Source organism: Phaenicophaeus curvirostris, chromosome 1 (assembly GCF_032191515.1).
Source record: "Phaenicophaeus curvirostris isolate KB17595 chromosome 1, BPBGC_Pcur_1.0, whole genome shotgun sequence".
Classification (NCBI taxonomy): domain Eukaryota; kingdom Metazoa; phylum Chordata; class Aves; order Cuculiformes; family Cuculidae; genus Phaenicophaeus; species Phaenicophaeus curvirostris.
Window position 1 is genome coordinate 165,211,632 of NC_091392.1, and position 12,584 is coordinate 165,224,215.

At 40.0% G+C, this 12,584-nt stretch overlaps 1 long non-coding RNA gene across 2 annotated transcripts; it reads right to left on the reverse strand.

Annotated features, from left to right (window-relative positions):
- Window positions 1-5,303: 5,303 nt before the first annotated feature.
- On the reverse strand, window positions 5,304-11,785 carry LOC138716821 (uncharacterized). 2 transcript variants are annotated; one of them, XR_011336741.1, is made up of 3 exons: window positions 11,508-11,785; window positions 7,452-8,231; window positions 5,304-5,626 (listed from the first exon to the last, which is right to left on the reverse strand). It is a non-coding gene; the product is annotated as an uncharacterized lncRNA (long non-coding RNA). The 2 variants fall into 2 exon arrangements; XR_011336743.1 differs by having other exon boundaries at window positions 5,304-5,694.
- Between the last annotated feature and the right edge of the window lie 799 nt (window positions 11,786-12,584).

A 12,584-nucleotide genomic window follows, 5' to 3' on the forward strand; every position in this document is an offset into this window, starting at 1 on the left:
AATGGGACTCTCCTGTATTTCTGCTCACTGAGCTCAATGTATTTTTGCTCTGAAGTTTTGTTGCCGGGCATACATTTCTAAAGGTGTTGTGATCCTGACTCAACAGTGTGATATGTGTTTGTGACTGCCTGACTGACGAGAGGCGTATTTTTATCATAAGGATAATTTAACAGGAAGGGCAGTAATAACTGACACATGGAACAGAAATGAACAAAATGCTAACAAAATCCTGAAGATGGGTCTGCGATTCCTCCAGGTCTCTGTGTGTGTTCTTTTGATTTAATTTCACTCAATGAACATTGATCTGGGCTGATGCTGTCTCTTCTCCCATTGCCAGATGCAGCCCACCTACTTTATGAGTCCAAAGCAGGATGATGCACAAGTAATCTCGCCTTTCTTAGCACTGGCAGAGACCTTTGGATCAACGTCCTCTGCTCATTTCCTTCTCCCACTTCCACCTGCCCTTACGGAAGAAATGAGTTCCTCAGCTTATTTACCAAAATACCGCTTCTGAAAAATGCACTTTATAAGACACCCTTGCTTACAGGAATAAATTTTAATCTCAGCGGGAACTTCTAAGTGTCTCCAGTATGTCTTTTCAGGGTGAAATTTTAGAAGGCCTGGGGCTTTCTTTATTTTGGTGACACTCCATCTAATATATTGCCCATCAGGTAACTCAAAGATCCCATTTGAATAGTCCTAATGAAAGATAAATTCAGATCTATATTTATATAATAAATAAGGAGACAGAAAAGCTTTGATGATTTTGTAGGCATGTGGAAACTGTTGACCCTCAGTGATTCACATCTCATCCTTTCAAAGAAGAATATTTTACTTCACTTGTTTTCTCAGTTTACAGTTGTGGCTTTTAATCTTACTCCCCTTGAACACCTGAAGCCTAGTTCACCCTTTATGTGAGTTTTCTCAGGATAACAAAAGCCACACAGGTGACATTTCTTGTTTTTACCAGTTCTGCTTTTATCTTGATCATTCAAAATTCAGGGGAAAAAGGAGAAGAAAAAAAAGAAAGGATGACCTCGCTTGATATACCTCAACACACTCATCATGGAGGCCTGGTCTTGTGGCTTGCCCCCACCACGAGTTTGCAACAAGCCATTCCTTTCCCCACCACTCTCAAGCAAGCTATGGCAGCTGCTGTCACCGTGTCCCTGCTCTCCTCCTCCAGTCCTGCCCCACTCCTTGCAGGTATCAGGTGTCCTATTTGGCACATCTGTACTGAAAAAAGAAGAGCATGACATGGTGAGCTCTGCTTTTGGACATCTAATTAAATATATGGCTTAATCTTTAGTCTTGTGGTTTCCCTCTTTATTGGACCCCTTCAGTTAGCTCTATCTGCAAGACAATCCAAGCCATTAGCAGAGTAGACACAAGTCAGCCAGTCTCACTTGACTTCAGAGCCAAACCAAGGACGGCAAATAGAGTTTGCAGATCCAGAGAAGACAAAAGGTATGGCCAGGTATCTGATCTCCTGTCTTCCTGACAGGCTTCTAGCTATGTGGTGAAGCACAAGCCTTATTGCGTTAGTGGTGCTTGCTCCTGTCAATGACACTGCTACTGTATTTACTGCTGAGAAAAGAGCAGAAATAAAAGGGATTTCTAATTAATCATGTGATTCTGGAGTAGTTTTTTACTTGCACAACAGTGGCACCATTGTCTTTTTAACCTCTAGGAACAGATGGCAACTATGCCTGCCAGTGAAGGCTACCAATGGCACCAGGAAGGATATAAAGTTCATTCACTTTTAGGTAACTAAATTTTGGGGTAAGAAAAATAGTAATGAAAAGTCGCTTGTACTCCTTGCTATATACCCATACACCCATACTCCTTGCTACATACACTGGAGCAAACGCTATATACGTGACTTGGAGGAATCTCACACGGAGAATGCTATTGTTCAAAGCCTGGAGGGTAATTTCCCATGACCTTGATGAGGCCAGTTGGCACTGCCCATAAGCAGAAGTGCTTCTGTTGGAAGGAACTTCAGCTATTAAGCATTCTTCATGAAATGGCTTCTCTAAGCTGTGCGACTGCAATGCCTTAAAACTGGAGAGCAGACACAACGCTGCCACCTACTGCTCCCAGGGACCTGGCTCTTGCTCTCTCGGGGGGACACAGCTTGGGTGGTGAAAGCTGGCATTTACTATAAAAATACATTTACTGCAAAAGTAAAATTAAAAAGGAAGTTAAAAAATTATTATAATAAAATTAAACACCAACTCTAGTCCTTACAAAGCATAAAAAAATAAAATGACCCTTCATTACTCTCCTGCCACAATTTCAGAAAGAAAACAAGCCATTTTGCCACCTCTTTTGCAGCTTAGTCACAGGTTTTGAAGCTGTTAACTTTGGCTTATTCAGTGTAGAGTGTTTTATTAGGAATTTACTGAAAGTGCAGGCAATCATGATCTTAGGCTGATGGACGATAGGCAGAAAGAGTGATAATAGAAAGAACAACACACAAGAAAACAAAAATCAAAATCTTAAAAAACACAACCCAAAAGTGGTGGTGCATGCATTTACATATTTTCTACATCACTTGTCCTGTACAACTGGAATTATTAGCCTGAGTCATAGGAGTCTTGCCCTTGGATACCAGATAAAAAAATCTTTACTGAAAAAGCAGTGAAACACTGGAACAGGCTGTGCAGGGAAGTGATGGAGCCCCCCAACCCTGGAGGTGTTCAAGAAACATATGGACACGGCACTTTGGAACATGGTTTAGTAGGCATGGTGGTAGTTGTGGACTGACCGTTGGACTGGATGGTCTTGGAGATCTTTTTCAACCTTAATGATTCTGTGATTCTTGATAAACACTAGCAGAAATGTGCCTAAAGAGTTACTGTTTTAAGTTCATAATAGAGCTATCACAACATTTGTAGTTCTAAAAAAGTACATTATTGGCATAAGGTAATAGTGGCTACTAATACTCTAAAGCTTTGTGGAAATGGGAAACCAGAGGTTGTGGCTAGAAAGAGATATGGTTCATGAAGGTTAATTCAGTCACAACAGACCTGAGCAGTGAGGGGCAGCTCTAAGATCAGCATAAAGTCATAGAATAGTACAATCGGAATGCTTTGGGTTGGAAGGGACTTTACTGATCATCTAGTCTAACCTCCCTGCAGAAGCAGGAACATCCTTAACTAGAGCAGGTTGATCAGAGTCCCGTCCAACTTGACCTTGAATATTTCCAGGGATGAGGCCTCCACTAACCCCCTGGGCAACTTGTTCCAATGTCTCACCACCCTCGCTGTAAAAAATGTCTTGCTTATAGCCAGTCCAAATCTACCCTCCCTTAGTTTAAACGTCAGTGCTAAAGGAACTATAGTGGTGGTTTGTGACCCTGGAGCTTTTGATGACACTTTAATAACGAATTTGATTAGAATTCATAATTTAACTACTGGGTTGCAAAGACCACTAGAAACAGCCAAAGAGTGGTAATTTTGTCTTACAACAATACATATGTAAATTTTGAAAGAAAGTCCCTGCACTGTTTGGGATATTAAATTTCAGATGCTTCCCTAGGAATTGCTTGGATGAGATAATGATGTGCATTTAGAAAGGCATGCAGACAGTGTGTTCTGTCACGCATGCTGGGTGTAATCCTGGATTGAACCACAGGGAACTTTGCCACTGAGTTGAGAGAGGCCAAAATTTCAGCTTCTGTATTTACATTTGCAAGTGGATTTCATCAGGAAATATTTGCTTCCCAGCTTTTGGAAAGTCACTTCTTCATGCTAGATTTTGAAGAAAGCTGCTTTTCACATTAAAAACATTGCTTGGCACACAGTGTGGCATTACAACCTGCTCATACTTTGTCTTCTGATGCTTTGAATCAGAATCATCCTTGCTTATCAAGTCAAGCTGTTTACTGCTTCCCTACCCAAGGTATATTAAGTCTGCTTTGTAAACCCATTCTTTTGTCCCTTTTTGAGTCCTCACTCATAAATCATTCAAATCCCTGAACCTGAGCTCTGCTGCACTGCTGCCTTTGGTAATTTTTTTATTTTTTTACGAATGGAGACTCTTCAGAGAAGAGCCGACTGAGACAAATGCATGCGAAGGTATTTCTTTCCTCTTTTGGTGCAAATTCCAATTGGTTACCTTCTAGCACTCGTAGTTTGAACAAGAGTGGAGCAAAGGAATGTTTCCACAGCCAGCCATGATTCTTAGCTGTGAGAAAGCGACTAACAGCTTTGCCTCTTAGACAGCCTGGTGCTTGACATTTCCCAGCATATTTGATTGAGTCCTCATTTGGATGCATCAGGGTAGGAGCTTTCGTAGAAGCACAGAGGCTGGAAAAGACCTCTAAGTCCATCGAATCTGGCTGTTTGCCCAGCCAAAGCACTGCAAGTGTACTCAGAGTCCCTTCTAAAGAAAATTACTCTGAATCTTACCACAGGCTATGACATTGAACATGATACTCCCAGACTGGTTAAAACACATGACACGCAAACACAAAATAATAATAAAGATAAATAAATCTGAATATATCTTGAGGTAGTAGGCTACTATGAAGCTCAACACGGATAGAAAGTAGAAGTTAGGAAAAAATATATGGGGCAAATTAGTACATATTTGCTTATTCATGCAGTATTAGCAGACAAAACTTATACAAACTCCATGTGCATTTACCAGTATATTGTCTCTCACTCTGATACAACAGCCTGAAAGAGCATAAAACTACCTACTGTCTTACTAATGGATGTTTGTGTTTTAGGGGTAGGGATTAATGAATTAAATTAGCTGTATTTCCCTGTGCAGTGGTTTGCCAGAAGTATGGATGGATTAATGATTTGCATAATAACAAGGGCTGAGATACTCAAAGATGTGCAAAACAGAACATTCCAGTTGGAAGGAACTTACAGATATCATCTAGTCCAAGACTTACCCAAACAGCTTCAACTAGTGTAAGTGGGAATTGTGTGGCTAAGACTGCTATTTAGCTTTGTGTCTTCAACCAAGGATCTTCAGTTTCATAGATTTTCTTATAGAATCTAGTATTTGTGCTTTAGCTAAGCTGAATATTGTATGGAAGAGGAATTGTTTAAATCCTACAAGAACACTCAAAATAAGATGCAGGACCAGGGAATGGAACAAACCAGGTGGTAGCTCAAGCTGGTGCAATCTGTCAGGTTTAAATGCTCAGAAAGATTACTGATAATACCTGGCTGAGATTAGTAAATGAAATTTTATTCTTCACAGAGAAAGCACAGTGTCAGCAAAACAATTATTGCTCACTGGATGGGAGAAAAGGTATTATGCAGAAGAGTATATTACCTGAAGCAGAGAAAAACTAGTTGGGCAGTGGCTGTACAAACAGTTTTACAGACTGTTGGTCATTATAATACATATAGATGAGATTATCTTGATGTTTCCCAACCTGTATATTAAATATGTATTGCTGGAATGTACCCAGTTCACTTCTGTAGAGTTCCTGTGGGTAATACAGTTACCAATACTAAACACCGTTACACATATTTTTTCCTCTATTTAGCTACTGGAAGACCCTCTCCATTCCATTCACCTGCTCCTCTAGTTCATCTTACTCCTGATCCCTGATGATGCGTAGTTAATCTGGCACTGCTGATAATCTGGCCTCTTGCACCTGCAGAGATGTCAGCTCTTAGTGTTGCAGGTAAGCACCTCCTCTGGCTTCCCCAACATTTTTTTCTACTACAAAGAGAAAAAACTCAAATGAGTGCATTGAATATATTCATTGTGGATGATGGAAAGAAGCACCATCACAGTAAAAGGGAGAGTTTTCTTGAAGAAAGTAATTGGAACTATGCCCCGCTAGTATATCTCCTGTTGTCAAATGGCAGTGATCCAAACATCATCTTTTTCCACTGGAAATCAAGGGGACAGCCACACCAGCATTGATCTGAGAGTAGAGGCTGAGAAGTTAAGAGGAGAGGTCACCTGGGTAGGTTACTGATGAGTATTTTACTGTTTAAAGTCACACTCCTACCAAACAGGTCTGAATAACCACATTTATTTTCTACATACAGAGCTAAAGACCTGGCTATGTAGCTATTATACTTCTATAAAAAATGGAAAATATGGACTTGAGGTCTCATAAAATACAGAAAGAATTGTTCTGTACTTATTTTGCTCTTCCTTAGCTATATATTGCATTTCTTTCTTTCTCCTCTCCCCTCTTAACAAGCCTTATGCTTGGCAATTTTACTTTTTTCCTTTTCAGCCTGTCATTCACAGACCGTGTCTTGATTTACAAAGAAATCTCTTCTTACTCCAGAAGCCTTTTTTGTCACTATGACTGCAGGCTTTATGCTTATCTCCTGCTGCTCAGATAAGCTCCCCTTCACTAAGATCCATCCTATAATCGCAACCAATTTCTATGCGATTTAACCTCCTTGAGATTAATAGATTTTTTTTTTGCTTGTTTTATTTTGAAGGATTTTATTTAAGGAGACTCAGTTCTGATACAATCTAGACCTGTGGCATGCTGTTAAAATACAAACAATAATGAAGAAAGATTTTCATTTTCTGAAAAAGGGAGTTTGGCAAAAACTGTACATACACAGCACACATGAAAAATTAAAAGATGAAATCAGACAAAAGCCTTCCTTTGCATGGGCATAACTCCTTCCAGGCTAGTAAAACTTCATGACATATACTTCTGCCATTGCCTTGTTACAAATAAAGGAGAGAGCATTTCTTTATTTTGTCGACAGCTTGCAGGAACACAAAGAACTTTTAAAAAATCTAATTGCTATATTCTTGAGGGCTTAAAGAGTCTGCAGGATGCCGGAATTAAGTAGCTGTGATTTGTCTGAAATGTCTGAAACAAATTCAGACATTTGTTTCATTAAACCTTACTTAAAGTTCTTACATTCTTCATTCTATATACTTCCTAAATGTCAGGATACTCGGTCAAACATCCATTCTACTGACATTTCAGTTTTTAGTAACAATGTATTCTTTACGTTCACATACATGACTGAACCCCTTATAGAATGGTTTGGGTTGGAAGGGACCTTAAAGAGGGGTTCCGACCCCTCTGCCATGGGCAGGGCCACCTTCCCCTGGATCAGGTTTCTCAAATCCTCATCCAACATGTTCTGGAACACCACCAGGGACACGGCATCCACAGCTTCTCTGGGCAGCCCATGCCAGTGCCTCATCACTCCCACAGTAAAATATTTCTTCCTAATATCTAATCTAAATTCCCCTCCTTTAACTTAAAACCATTGCCCCTCTCTCTATCGCTGCACTCCTCAATATTGAAGACAGATGATATCTTAGAGGAAGTCTGCACAAAGCAGAGCGGTAATCCCTCTATGTAAACACCTGAAACAGGAAAGCACATTCAGAATTTTCTGGACACATTAATTTAAACCTATTTGGGCCTCTCCAAATAAGAAGCAAAAATACAGACTCCAAAAGTAAGACAACCTTATCAAACTCACCTCAAAATGAATTGCAGTAACTCCCAGGTTTTCTATCCAGGTAAGAAGCAGCTGCTTTTCATTGTTTTGAGCAGTAACATCTCATTAGCACGGCATGTCAGGCAGCTGGGGAACCATGAGCAATGCCTCATGAAGTTTCTTCAAGCTTGGCTCAGTCCAAGCAGAAAAATCACATTGGGTGATGTAGTTTGTAAGGGGTAGAAGTTCATGAAAATGCATGAGGACTGAATGAAATATGGCAAACTCAACTTTGGCCCTAGCAGAGGGTGACTTCTGCTTCTGCACTGCCTAGGCAGAGATTCTTGGCAGTTAAGCAGCAAATCATCTCCCCTGCCAAATAAGTGAAAAGAAATTTATTTTCCATGACATGCTATATTACATGGCAGGTCATAGGGAGAGTCAGTGAATAGGAAGTCCAGCATCTTGTTCTGGCATGACTTGCGCAGCTGAGATACGCTGCCTGCACAAGCTGCATTATCTAATTACAGCCTTCACTCACAGATGTCTCCATTGGCATGAACCCTAGCATCATCAGTGACATGCATTTTGGTGACGTCCTGATAGAAGGGATATTTTCCAGGATGCCTGGAACAGCTAAAAGCTTCTGGACCTGCATCTTCTAGGTGGGTGAACACAGAGTCTCTAATGAGACTTCATTAGTTTCATTTCAGTCTGTATAAAGAGTTGATGAGGTATGGTAGACAGGCACTTAACTGTTGAGACCAGTAGGAAGCTGGAACATCCTCTGTGATACTTAAAGCATCCTTCAGGACCGATACACTGGGGGAACAAGCAAGAAGGGTACTGTCGAACACTATACCAATGTTATGAAGTCATTCATTCCTTGACAGTTAATATCACGTGTTAGTTTACATGGGCTGTGAAACAAGCAGGGTTTGGAAACAACATGGTCAGCTCTGCCACTGAGGATACAAGCTTAAGTCTCAGTAAAGAAAAAACTAGTGCAAACATAGTTTCCTTAGGTAGTCAAGAAAGGTAGCTAAAGTAGTAAAAAATCAGTTGACAGCTTTTTTCAACAGAAAAAGATGTCATGAGAACAAAGCAGAACACTCAATTTCCAATTCTGTCAAAATGAATGATTGCACTTAATTTGTTTACTTTAATCTAAATTAAAGAGTTAACATTGGTTAAGCACAGCTTGCATTGCTACACAGTGGCAGAAAGCAAAAGCAAATGCATTAATTACTGTTCATTGATCAAAGGTATGGCTTTAAAACGTGCTAGATTAGTGAATACTACCAATAATCACATCTCAAGTGAGTACACAAGTTTGAAACACACAATCATCAATGTAATTATTATAATGTATTTTACCTTTGAAGAATCACTCTGTTGAAAAGAATAATTATATCAATACATGTTTAATTCCTTTGCTAAAACGTATTTCTACAAGTAAAAGGTATAACCAAGGCCTGTAAATTTCGAAAATTTCATTAAAAAGCATTTTCTCTTGGATAGAGTTCCTGCCAAGAAACGATACCACCTTTGTGATTAGCTTCTCACAAGAATAGACTTCAGGACAATTCTTAACTTGGTCCTCTGCAAACCAATGCTTTTATCTTTTGAATATAGCTCTCTCCAAAAAAATGTGCTTTTTTCCCCACTAAAAACCTATTCTGAAGCCTGAGAGTAGAGGATGTTTTTGATATCCCAATTAACTAGACAAAGAGTTACATTTTCCCCATTAGAACAAGCTCTTTTGCTGAATCCTCATAATGTCAAATTTTAGGAGACAGCGTAAGGCTGTTGATCTATGTTGATGGTTAATGTAGAAGATTGATGTAGTTTCCACTCATGTTTGCAAAGTTCTGGTTCTTTCTGTTGTTTCTGTGGTAGAAGCTGGATCAGAATGCTGTTTATTTGAAGTCAGGAAAATAGCCAAGGGAAGATTTCAAGACGTGAATGAAACATTTCCCAGAGATGTGGACGATTAATTTCAGAAAAAGAACCCTGATGTAAAACTGCTCCATAAGGGCTATAAGTAATCCAGAAAAGAAGAAAAAAAGCTCGTGTTGTGTATGTAAAACACTACACCACTACATATCATAAACCAACATAGTTGTCCTCCGCTTTTTTTGGTATCAGACAGAGCTGTAACTTGCTGATAATTAACCGAAGCAGGGAAACAAGGAATCAAACATCACATTTGCCTAGCTACCAGCTGAAAAGAAGGAGTTGGGAGTACTTCCACGTTTGGCATAAGGTCTATAGCCTCTTTTCTTGTGTCCTCCAAATTCAGTGATGCTAAATATGTGGGGAAGGTGTTGCCTTCAATGCTTTTCTTTACTGAGACAGAAGCCACCTGCAAGTCACCAAGACATCGAGAGGGTACCATTTGTATTCCAATTTTTGCAAAGGTGCTTGAAGCTCTCAGCTTCACTAACTGCTCACTTGATTATGTCTCTTTGCCACACTCTACAGCTCTGTATTGGCCAGGGACATAGAATACACAGCTAATGGCTGTCCTCCCTCCTTCCTTCTCCCCCATACTCTGGAGAGTATTACCCTCACAGAGTAATGTCTGTATCACGCTGGCAGAAGGAAAAGTGCTTGAGCATTTATTGACCTCCTGAGGTCCCTTACAGACTGAATTATTCTGTGATTCTTCAACATCTTTCATGCTGGAACACGTGTATTTTCATACCAGCTGGACTTCTGAGAACATGCAGTTCCAGCCGAACATATTTAACTGTATATGCAAACACATAGGCAAAACAATCCTTATGAACAGATATTATCAGATATAATTTCACAGATAACAGTCATTATAATTCACATGAAATACGGAAACCTGTGAATTTGTGCATTTCTGTTCTCCAGCTGTATACAGTCCATGAGACTTAGTTTGCAGAGAAAGAACTCTCTTTGGGAGTTGAGTTCTTCCATCTCTGGGTGGAATAATGCACAATTCAAGTCTTTGGCAACATTATTTGTTATCACTTCAGTATGATGCCGAGCCTGGTCATTTCACCCCAATCAATGACTCAGGAATGGGAAAAGTTTCATCTAACAGCCATCCACTGACTATCAAAGTCAAACCTAGGGAACTGCACACATTTTAGCGAGAATGTAAGTCCTCCAAAGTTCCCAGCTCTTAGGCAATAAACTCTGCTATGGGACTAATCATACTATTCTTCCTGCGTTCCCTAAGCAAGACTGCAAAGCCGAAATGAGTGTATTTGAGCCAGTCTAACTCCTTTTGCTGATTTTATGCAGGAGGCAGAATACTTCACTGAATACAGTATTAAACACAGAATGAAAGAAGAAATAATAAACACTAACCACCACTTTTAGTTCAGAACAGGGATAAAATGTGTTCTTTTTTAGCGAATTTTATACCGAAGTTGAATATACTAATATAATAGCTTGCATCTGCTTTTTGTGACTGGAAAGGTTTAGTTTTGTCTTTATTATGTGTCATGATGACAATACTTTGGAGCATCTTCGCATTTCTTAATTGCAATGTGAGTTTACTCCCACTAGATGCTACCCTTCCTCCATGATTTGTGAAGGAAACTGTCCTCCTTGAATAAACCTGGACCTCCGTGGTGCACCACCCAAAATGCAAAACAGGGGTTCATCCTTCATCCCATCGTGGTGGAAACATCTTTCTGAACGCTGACACAACAAAAGAGACTGCCTCCCCCTCAACCAAACACCCCCAAACCAGTATAAACTTCTGAAAATATTCAAAGAAGAAAAGCTGTTGGATTCCATCAGATTTAGACAGCATACACCCAGCAGGTAGCTAGTTCTGTCATCTGAAGTAGGTATTGCTCAGAAATGTCACGATACTGCACAAAGAAATTCCATTACACATTTATTGCCATAAAGCCTAGCCTGTCCATTAGGCCATATTTAATGCCCTTTACGGGGGGTGTATGCCTTACAGGGCATTCTGTGGCAGCCTTGAAAGTTACATGTACTGATATTTCACTGCCTCCCACAGAGAAAACAAGAATAAAGCACTAAGATTATGACTGTGTTACACAATCCGGTGACTGACACATAAATAAAAACAGTTGGTATATTTACCCGTTGCAATATCCCCAGATGAAGTCCAGTTCTCCTCAGTGAAGACAAACACAGCAGAATGAAAAGAGATAGGAAATTAAGAAACTAGTTGAACATTCTGTGAAAAGAGGAAAAAAATCTGTCAAAGAAAGAAGCTACAATAACCAAAGCCTTGCAGTCAGGTAAAGTATCCTTGCTTGAATAAAACAGCAGTGAGATGCCCACAGAAGGTAATTCTTCTGAAGAGAGGTTGCCTCAAACTAGATATTTCAGTGCTGGGCATGTTTTTAAGCTCAGAAAACGACAGCTATCTCAGAGACAAACACTGAAAGCTGGGTCTTTGCCCAGGACTGCATGAACAGTATTTTCCTATGAGAAGGGTCCTCCTTCTCTTTTTTGAAGGAGAGTCAGGGGTCAGCTTGCACATTGGCACGTAGTATATGGCAGTGGGACAGACTGGTTTGCACCCCTACAGACAGACCTGGGACAGTGGCCTAAAGAAGGTGCTTGTTACATCTTGGTGTCCCCTTCCTCTTCTATTCCTCTCCTGCCCCATTATGCTTGGCTTTGGACATCATATGCTGCTGCATACGAGCATGGTAGGTCTTTCTTAATTGGCCTCCTGCAGGTGAACGTAAAGCTCTGGAGAGCCAGTGTCTGAAGGAGCAGCCTAACTTAGTCCTCTGTGAAGTTTCTGAGAACATGAGCTGGAAGATCCATTAAGCTCAGGTCTTACAATCTCTTGTCTCAAAACTGAAAAAGCTCAATGCAAATAAAAAGCTCAAGTCTAAATATGTTAGTGCTATTTTTGTTAACCTACATTAATACTCACCTAATGCCAGAGAAATTAAGTTTCATTAAGAGATGAACTAAACATCCCATTTTTTTTTATATGGCAGCATTAATAAGACTCACCTGCTGGTAGGTACAAAATCTTCCACTGCAAACTCTGCTATGAATAAGTGCCTGCACAAGCACTATATGATCTCATCTTCTGGGTGCACAGTTTAATCACAGTGCTCTCAATAGAGAACCCACACTAGGGAAGCAGAGTTTAAAATACAAATCTGTGGGAGGCTCTTGAGGTGGCTTCTTGCT